This window comes from Podarcis erhardii (assembly GCF_964252035.2).
Source record: "Podarcis erhardii genome assembly, chromosome: 13".
NCBI classification, from domain to species: Eukaryota; Metazoa; Chordata; class Lepidosauria; order Squamata; family Lacertidae; genus Podarcis; species Podarcis erhardii.
In genome coordinates this window covers 51,643,723-51,654,167 of record NC_138502.1, presented here as the reverse complement: position 1 = coordinate 51,654,167, position 10,445 = coordinate 51,643,723, and the positions used below count along the sequence as shown (strand labels likewise).

Below are 10,445 nucleotides of genomic sequence, written 5' to 3'. Positions count from 1 at the left end.
TTTTATATAGCTGTTATTATACATATTTTTACTATATTGTGAAATTGCCTTGAGATGCTTCACAGGAACAAAATAAATAAATAAAATAAATATGCATGTCAGAATCAGGCTGGCTGTTAAGTTACTCTTGAAGAGGCAAGTTGTCATTTTCCAGAATCATGTAAGTGCAGAATTGGAAGGGACCCCTGGGTCTACTACAACCCCCCTGCAATGCAGGAATCTCAACTAAAGGATCAATGCAACCTTTATTATGCATTAGACTAGATACACTGAACCCACTATCTACTTCTGCTTCCCTCTCCAAATTTGTTCAAATTGTTTTTCCCTCAATAAGGCTTCGAGATGAGAAGAACCCCTGCTGCAAGTGGAACAGGCAAGCGGAGTTTTAGAACTTTCCTCCTACCCCTTTAACATAACTCCTCTTTTCCATTTCTGCTTTATAGAAATTTGGCAGCAGACCTGACATTTGGCTGGCAGACCAACATATCAGTCTGCCAGCATCACACCTAGCTTCTTGGGAGAAGAGACCTTGTTTATTATGATGTCATAAAAGAACCCTGTGCATTGATGGTGATGATGGTGTTGCTAATAGATGTGAAAGGCTTTTAACTTTAACTTTCTTATGTTGGCTGGCATCAATGTAAGGAAAAATTAGAAAGATCCTGTAAAGCTGCAAATCCTATGCAGTTGGGAGTAAGATGCATCACTGCCTGAAATTCACCCTCTGACGTCCTTTATCTGCCCACCCTCTTGGGTAGTGTACTGGTTTGGCCTCCCACAACTAACATCCATTTTGGGTACTTTAAACATTGTGCAAAGTCAGCAGGAAGTGTTTATCAGTCAAAAAAACCTCCTCCCCACCCCCGGCAAAAAAGGGTTTTAGGTGCCTCTTTCTACCAACATAACATCTATGTGAAAAGACTGTGGCTGCAACAAATGAGCATTTCAGCCAGTTTTCCCCACTAGGCTACATACAGATTTAATTACAGCAAGCAATTCAGGGTCATTCATTACCAAAAGAAAACTTTGACAACTCCAGCAAGGGCTGAGTATTTCTAACAAAAGCCCTAAACAATTCTTCTTTGTTCCGTAGAGAACAGTGGCTGAGAGGCTAAAATGGGTCATAATATTAGAAGAATGAAGGTGTATGCCTTTAACTCTTGCAGCTACTATGACAATATTCTGGATAGGACACTTTAAGCAGCTCAGAACAAAAAAATTAGAACAATTCTACTCAAAGTTCACTTTTTCTGTCATCTTACCACATTTTCAGAAGAAACTTATTTTCCATCTTTTCTGCTGCTTCAAAGCTGTGCTGTTTCAAACAACAAATACAAGGGCTGAGATTTAGGAGTGGGGTGTATTTTGCAGTTTTTGTTATTTATGTGACTCCGTCTTTCAGCCACAGTTCTTAAAGGCAGCTTACAAAACATTACTTAAAAGCAATATGCTACACAATAGTCAAATACTGAGAGGTGCAACAAAAACAGCAGGTTAAAACAGCATCAGGGTTTAACTAGTCAATCACAACAACAGCCAATTAATGTTCCAGGGAACAAAACAGCTGGCACCAGCTGAACAAATATGGGGGGGTTCCCAAAAGAAGGTGCTATCTCCGAATGTGAGAGCACAAAAGGAAGATACTAAATTAACTGGTCAGGAGCAAGCAGCCCGTCAGGTACCCTGCCTCACATGGTTTAGGGCAGGGGTCAGCAACCTTTTTCAGCCGTGGGCCGGTCCACCATCCCTCAGACCATGTGGTGGGCCGGACTATATTTTTTTTGGGGGGGGAGAGAATGAACAGGTTCCGATACCCCACAAATAACCTAGAGATGCATTTTAAATAAAAGGACACATTCTACTCATGTAAAAACACGCTGATTCCTGGACCATCCAGGGGCCGGATTGAGAAGGTGATTGGGCCGCATCCGGCCCCCAGGCCTTAGGTTGCCTACCGCTGATACGTTTATTTTACGTACCTCTGATACGGTATGTATCTGATACCTCTGATACGGTATTTTACGTACCGCTGATACGTTTATTTTACGTACCTTTACGTACGTAGCACTGCTTTAAGGGAACCAAGATTGCTATGTAAGATGACCCAAGCTGTAGCTGGTATTCATTTAAGACATAACTGTATTCTGACTTCCAATTCCTTTGCCACAACAGGTGACCCAACCCTTGCTGTTATGATGTCAGGACATTCTTCAGATGAAATGCTCCCTCCTTGGGAATACGAACAAACAAAATCGGATTTTGTTATTGGAGAAACACCTCAGCTGAGGTCCAGTGTGCCTTGAGGGCCTTGGCAAGGACACTACACTCCTCTGGAAGGCAGGGACATGTTAACCCTTGACTCTTTCTCGCCAGGAGTTACCTGGCCTCCGCGGGCAAGCAGTCTTGAATGCAAGGGACGATCAAGCGCATTTTAATACAAGTTACTATACTGACACTAGGTACGAACCAGTGAATTCACATTCACAAGCAGGAATCTGATTTTGGGAACACTCAAAAGAAGAAATGGCCTCTTAATGTACAAGCTCAAATTCCTATGCCCCACAAATAACCCAGAGATGCATTATAAATAAAAGGAGACATTCTACTCATGTAAAAACACACTGATTCCCAGACCATCCGCAGGCCAGATTTAGAAGGCAATTGGGTCGGATCTGGACCCCGGGCCTTAGTTTGCCTACCCATGACATCTGCATTTCCAAGGGAAAGGGACACCTTAATTCCCAGACTGGCCTGACCTTGACCTCAAACTAAAAATAAAACCTATGCACTATTCTGAATAATTCTAACATTAACAATTAATTAAGAAACATTAAGTAATGAGGCAAAAGAAGACAATTAACTGCAGGCATTCCTATCAGTTTCCCTGACGTGTGGTGCTGGCAGAATAAATTTGATTTATTAGCAGCAACTTATGTCCTGGTGGCTTAAGAAGAAGAGGTGGGTGGAACACCCTGATAGGAGACTCAGAACAGAAATTCATGGTAGGAAATTTCAATTTTCTCCAGAAGCTCCTGCAGGGCATTCTTAAACCTCAGGGCTTAACAGAACAGTGAATCTTTCCTGAGTGGTTCTGAGAGCCTGACTGCCCCCAACACCTTCTGTAATTCCTTATTCCTAAAGGCTGTGTACGCCGAAGAGGCATCTATTTTACAACTCCCACTTCCCAGAGCCACTCCAGAAAAATACCACTGACAATAACAAAAGCAGCAGAGAGGACAAGGGTAATGAACAGGGTCACACACTCCCCACCTCCTTCCCAACAAATGTCATCAACCAAGGCAGTTTCAGCATCATGATGGGGGCCTGCAACCAGACTGAAATGGGTGCATATAGTCAGCTTCTTTCAAACATGCCTGAAGTTGGGCTTCCTGAACTCCTTCAAGAATATTGCCACAGGATATTTGTCACTGGAGAATATTATTCTGGGGCCAGGGAAGTCCTCTTAAGGAAGGGCACACCTTTACCTCCTTTAAGGCAGGTGGTATCTCCCCCTAGGCAATGACCGACCCAGTCAATCCCCTTCAGCTAGTTCTAAGAAGCCCAGGTGGACAAGGGTCAAGCGAACAGGTGCTCAGCTCTAATCCTGCAAGCAGCTTGTCCACATCCTCAGAATGCAAAAACCACAAGTAATCCAGCACAAATGGAACAGTGTTCTGGATACATTAAGCAGGGTGAGGCCACAGCCTCAGGCAGCACCTCCCCCACCAGGTGGCATGCCTGTGGGTGTCCCACCTGCCCCAACACCTCCACCATCAGTAGAACATTGGAGCCAATTTTGGGCAGGATCGTGTCTATCTGAGGTAAGATCTCACCCCAGATGGGCTCCTGTGATGGTGGTGCTTCTCTGCCAGGGGCAAATGCAGCAGGGTGCACAGCAGGGGCAGAGTAGGCTGCAGTAGGAGCAGGTGGGGGGACGGCAGGGCAAGGCAGCACTTTCTGCCTCCCCTCAAGTGGTGAAACAGGATGCACTGCCCCTGTCTGGATACCTCCACAAAGTGTGGTTTCCAATTCTATCTGAATCAGGGTGGCTGCATATCCTCCAGGGATGTGCCAACCTGAGAATTAGAAACAGATATAATTTGAAAGCAAAGCAAGATTCAATCCTGCCATTATAGCTTATGATACCCCACCCCCGTCACAGAAACTATTATGGACTTCACAGTGACAATGCTTTGTTGTATTTGATTACCATTTCCCGATTGCAGAAAGGTTTTAAATTAGTAGATTCCACACTCTTAACATTTTCTCGGTGCCCACATCTTTGAAGCTGACCTTCCATTAAGGACAAAAGGAAAGAACACACCAGTATTTGGTTGATCATCTCAATTAGGTATGAGAGCTCTTTATCCTTGATTTCACACCCACCCACCTTTTAATTGCTTCGCTGAGTACGTCCAACTTCTAAAGAATTCTGTCACACCTGGACAAATATATCCACAGCTGCTGAACCAAAAAAGACCCCTTTGGTGCTAATGCAACATGTTCAGCCTTATCAGTTCAGACCGGAATCTAAACTCACAAGTGTGTAAATACGCAAATAAGTCATTTAAAAAATTGTTCAGGAAACTTATTGTTCTTTATTAATGTGATGGAAAAGGCAGTGTTATAGGATTAATGCTGCCATGCCAAGCTGTGAAATGTGTGGGTAAAAGTAATCAAAATTATGAAGGTTTTTCTGAAGACAAAAAGTAAGTTTTATTCATACAGATAAGAACATTGGTATTTAGGGGGGTATTTTCATGAACTGACCTGAAATGTCAGAATGTGGCATGGGAATCAAGGTCATTTCACAGTTTTTGCATGATACAAAAAGAAACATTACTTGCACTAAGTCTGAAATGTTTCCCCAAAATAATCTGATACTGAGAGTGGGTGCATTTTCTTGAATTTGTAATAAAAGCTTCTCCCGCTCCAGATTTCCCATGATCTCCTATGAACAGTGTGTCTAAGCTTGCATTGCAGAAATCTCCCAGATGGAAGTGCAGCTTTGCATATAGAAACCACACAGTTCAAAACTTAACACACTCTTTTGCAAACTCCTTTGACATTTCAGCTGCCATGTATTCAGCCCCGCTCCACAAGCAGAAATGGCATTATGCCACCAGGATGACACCAAGGCCAGTGAAACTCACCTGAAACACCAGCAGGAAACTCCACCACTGGTAAAATTACAGCAGAAGGAGGAGGAAATGAGTTTGGGGTGCGGCATGGCTATGCCAAATCCTAAACTTTTGCATTCCATGGACACACCCATCAGGTCTGGGATGGTGGAAGCAATTTCCCTCCTATTGAGCATAATATAAGAGGAAAATAAATAAAAAACATCTGCCTCATCATCCCCTACTATTCCACCCACACTGGAACAACAGAATATGGAGTATGATGCACCTCAAAAGCCACTGACAGCACATATCCACCGGTATATAAACCCCACACAGGGAGAACACAAGTTAGATGTTCAGGTCTCAGGTTGTGCACATCTAAGGTCACAAGGGGAACTGTAGTGCGACAGAGTCAGGGAGAAAGTGGAAACACACATTTCAAAATATGTCTCCTGAGCTCACATGGGAACCTCTTACACCTCTCCTAGGAAATGAAAAGGTAACCCTGCTTAAGGAACAAACATTCACACTTGTTACTGCTGTCTTTATTTCCTTATTACAAAAAAAAAAAAAAAATCTCAAAAGGAACTATTCCCCATTCACTTTGTGGCACTCAAGCTCCCACCTCCTGCTTCCCAACCTCCCCCCCCCCCCGCCCCCCAAAAGCACTTTCGTTGTACATCTGCAGACCTCAGTATTCCCAAGTCTGCCAGTTCAAGGGGGTGACTGACTTGTGAGTGCATGACAACATTTGTGCTACAAAATGGCAGACACTACTCCCTTGAAGCTTGGAACTAGAATATGAGACAATCTCACAGAGGGGCAGCCCCCACCAACAGCACCTGGAGGGCACAGCTCCCATCACCCCCCAGCCGATATAGCCAATATCAGAGACGCAGGAGATGCAGCCTAGCAACATCTGGGGTGTGTGTGCCATGTTGGCTTATAAGACCTAGAACACACTTTGCAACAAGTACAGGACAGATGTGATACAAATACTGTAGCTGTAGAACAATTAAGTATCGATTTGCATATCTTTTCACAATACATGTGAATATTTACATTCCACCTTATTTCTGTTCACCTTATTATGTACTTTTTCACTATCCATTTACATTTTGGGGTACAAATTTGGGATTGCTAACACATGAATGAGTTCAAACTTTTCACTGAAAGATAGTAATGGTTAACTCTCTTAACCAACAATTATACAAAAAAGCAATATGAACCATTTTCAGAAAACCTTCCCCCCAAACACACACTTTTTAACATCTCACTTTAACTCTCACTATAGCCATCTTTTATCTCAGAGAAAGTTTAGAACGAAACACAGCACTCAGTTGTTTCAAGTGATTTAAGGTTTGCTATAAAGTGACTAAAAGTTAAACGAGCGATTTAAGGTTTTCGTATTTTAACAGTGAAATAAACAATCTGTGATGCTATTTCTGGAATTCAGGACAGTAGTTGTACTTCATAATCTACACACAAACAAAAAGAGAGAAAACAATAAGACAGCACTTCCTTTGACCTTCCCCTCCCTATACATTTAATAAATTCAGTTAAGATTTTAGCCCAAACAAGACAGGAAGCTTAATGCTCTATAGTTGCAATTGTTCAGCATTCTCAGATTCTTCGCATGTCAGTGCTATGCCTGGAAATTCTTTCTGTAAACATTCTCCTTTCAACAAGACGACCGCTACCAACACATAAAGAAAGGTTTATTTGATGCCAACCACATGTTCTCCGTGATTCTCTAATAGTTAACTAGGAAAGCGTCTCAGAACTGCATGAGTTTCTCCTGGGATCATAGGCCCAGCCAGCCTGTCCATGAGGTGGGGTGAAGCAGCTGCCTCGGGCGGCACAAGATGCAGAGCCCCTGCAGGTGCCTCCCTCGCCCTGCAGCCAGTGGAGAAGTGGCGCCCGTTTCCAACAAGATCTTGCATCTCTGGGAAGACAAATGCCCTTTTCCCAGAGAGCTGCAATACGTGAAAGCCAGGACTGGATGGAAAGTTTGCTAGACAAAGACCTGTGTCTCATTGAGCGACAAGTTTTGCCTAATCAAGAAAAGAGAGGGGGGGCACATGTGCGTACACAATACTCCAGCTAAATAAGTATACTAGTTTGTGTCAACTATGTTGAAATATGGATATATTGGGCAATATATACGTGCCTTGTGGGATATCTTCAGGAGAAGACAGGGCTAAGGAGTAAACTTTATGTTGTGTATTGAGTCAAAGGATTTTATATCTGTATTATTATTGTCTGTAATTGAATTATGGTAAAGTAACTGCCTTTTGGTTCCAGAGGGTACAGCTACTATTGGTTCATTTAAGCTGCTGTATTTGGATCCTCTGTCTTATTGGTTGCCTCCAAAAGGCAGGACTGTGATTGCCTGATATTGTTCCCTCCAAAATGTATCCCTTCTAGCTAGTTCCCTGTCCCTATAAATGTAGCTCTCCCCTCTTCAGGTCTCAGTCTTGTTGCTTTTAATAAAGAAGTGTTACTAGAGAACTGTCTCCAGCATATTATGTCAAGAGAGCTGAAATCACAAACCCCACGTCACAACAACTGGCGACGAGGATGGGATCCGGAATGCTGAGGAGCGGTTAAACGCAGCCCTGCCTCAGAGTCCAGATTGTAGCTAAGAACAAGACTCACTGGCCAGCTGAGAAGACGACCCTGCCCACAGGACAATGGAGAGTCCAAGGGTATTGGAGCCCTTCCAGCCATCAGAGCCCCACGCGTGGGAAGACTACGTCGAACGCTTCGAGTTCTTCACAGTGGCTCAAGGGATCACCGATGCCTAAGATGGTTAGATGGCACCTTGTATGCCTTCTTTCTGACAACTCCTGCAGCCAAACTGGTGCCAAATGTTTTGTTCTGCTTTCTTTTAGACTACAAAATGCTACCCAGCCTCTGCATGAATACCTGCCAGGAAGGCTTGGCCACTGTTGTCCCTACGCTAAGGGACATCCCATAACATAGTCTATTCCAGCATGGTCTGTATCAGATTTCCATTCCATGTCTAGAATGCTTCAGTACATCTGAAATAAAATATATGATAAAAAGCTTTCCCCATCTCATATCTCCTAAATCTTTTACGGATCACTGCCACTTTGGTTGCATAAACTCATCCCCAGGGTCCACTACCCCACCTTATAAAAAGCATTATTCAAAACAGCCGTTTGCATGGCCCACTAAGGAATATATTAACATAATAAAATTCAAAATAGTAACCATTAATTTCACCTTCACTCAAAACCAAAATAAAACTATTTTGTTTACTATTCAGCAAAAGTGATCAACTTGAGCCAATTGTACTAACTTTTCAAAGTCGGATCCAGTTTTGTCAACTTTCCAAAGTCTGATAGTCCTTATCACCTTCAGTGCCCCCCTGCTTCTCAGCGCCCCCTAAGTAATCCCACTGCCCCACAGGGAGCAGTACAGCCCACTTGGGGAAGCAATATCCTAAATCATGCTAGAAGCGAACAATAAGCTTTCTTATAGGTTAAAACACAGCTCTATATGTACATCAAACTAAACTAGTATGGTTCAAAACTTAGGCTTATAGTGCAATCCTCACCTCCAGATCTGTGCTGCCTGAGGTGATGAAGACAAGACAGCTGACCCTCCACCAGCCCCCCCCCCCCGTCCTGCCAGGAGGGCTTGGCCACTGCTGTGCCCGATTCAAAGTCTTGACTTTGGATTCAAAGTCCTGCGGATCCCCGGAGGCCCTGGTCCTCTGCTCTCTCAGCTGCACAAACCTACAGCTAGGGCAGCAAAAACAAGCCACCCCACACCTGCCCCCCTCACCCGCAGGGCTTCAGATGCAGCTGCTCCCCAGCCAGAGTTAGGATTCCTGGATTACTCCCAATCCTGTTTCACCCCACCTGTGGCTGCTATGGACACAACTGTGATGTCACTGTGCTGTCATAAGTTATTACTGTACATCCACTAAGTCCTGGCTGCCAGGGGGAACTAGGAAACGGTTTTCCATGCCCTTCCATTTGCACCAGTGATCTAGTCAGGGCTCCAAATCAGCAGTGGCGTAGCGTGGGTTGTCAGCACCCGGGGCAAGGCAAGTAATTTGCGCCCCCTAACCCGTGGATTTGCGCCCCCAACCCTAACCCCCAGATGTTGTGCCCGGTGCGGCCGGCCCCCCCTGCACCCCCCACGCTACGCCACTGGGAATATGCTTGCATGGGTGCAGTGGCGTAGCGTGGGTTGTCAGCACCCGGGGCAAGGCAAGTAATTTGCGCCCCCTAACCCATGGATTTGCACCCCCTAACCCTAACCCCCGGGTGTTGCACCCGGTGCGGCCAGCCCCCCCCCTGCACCCCCCACGCTACGCCACTGGGAATATGCTTGCATGGGTGCAGTGGCGTAGCGTGGGTTGTCAGCACCCGGGGCAAGGCAAGTAATTTGCGCCCCCTAACCCATGGATTTGCACCCCCTAACCCTAACCCCCAGATGTTGCGGCCGGCCCCCCCTGCACCCCCCACGCTACGCCACTGCTGAGGCGCCAATGGAGAGGAGATGAAGGGCCTGCGAAGCCCTCGAGCACCAGGGAGCTGCTCCTGGTTTCCCGGGGGCGGCAGCCCTTTTGTCCGCAGGATGGAAGCCTCCCGGGGCGCCTGGGCTCCGCCGCAACAGGTGGATGTTCGGCCAAGAAGAGCGGAGGGGAAGCGCACCGGGGAAAGCCTTCCTGCCCCCTTTCCCCCCCCTCCCCCCGCGCGCGCGCCTGCAAGGGAATGAAGAAGAAATGTTGGACGGCGAGCGCCTCCGGCAGCAGCCCAGGAACCGGGAGCGGGCGCCGAGGAGGGGGGGGGGAGAGGGGCGAAGGGGGCGGCGGAAGACCAGGGCGCTTGGTGGGCTTTTCGGCTCAGCCCCATTGCCGCGGAGCGGGGCAGCCACGCGCCCAGGAAGGCGCCCCCGGGGAAACGGGACCGGGCGGCGGCGGCGGCTCCTTCTTTTTCCTCCGCTCGGGCTGAAGCGCCGAGAGGGTCCCGCAGTCCGGCTCGGTATCTCCCCCTCAACTCACCTGCACGCCGCCGTCCGTGCGGGACACCAGAGAGGAGGCGGCGGCGTCTGGCTCCTCTCGGGGCTGAGCAAATGAATGGGAGCGGGAGGCGAGAGAGAGAGGGGGGCGGCCGCCAGGACGGGCCGCCCCGCCCCGCCCCGCCCCGCCGAGCCGGAGCTGGAGCTGCCGGGAGCCAGGAAGGGAAGCGGAGGCAGCGCGGGCGGGGCGGCGCCCCTTGGCCGGGGGGGGGGGGCGGGCGGGCTGAGGCGGCCGGCTCCTGCTTTGCTTGGTCTGGTCTCTGG

The 10,445-nt window shown here is 47.0% G+C and overlaps 1 long non-coding RNA gene across 1 annotated transcript; it reads right to left on the bottom strand.

Annotated features, from left to right (window-relative positions):
- Window positions 1–2,082: 2,082 nt before the first annotated feature.
- LOC309327772 lies at window positions 2,083–8,768 on the bottom strand. The gene is made up of 3 exons (XR_014150646.1): window positions 8,707–8,768; window positions 5,154–5,306; window positions 2,083–2,229 (listed from the first exon to the last, which is right to left on the bottom strand). It is a non-coding gene; the product is annotated as an uncharacterized lncRNA (long non-coding RNA).
- Between the last annotated feature and the right edge of the window lie 1,677 nt (window positions 8,769–10,445).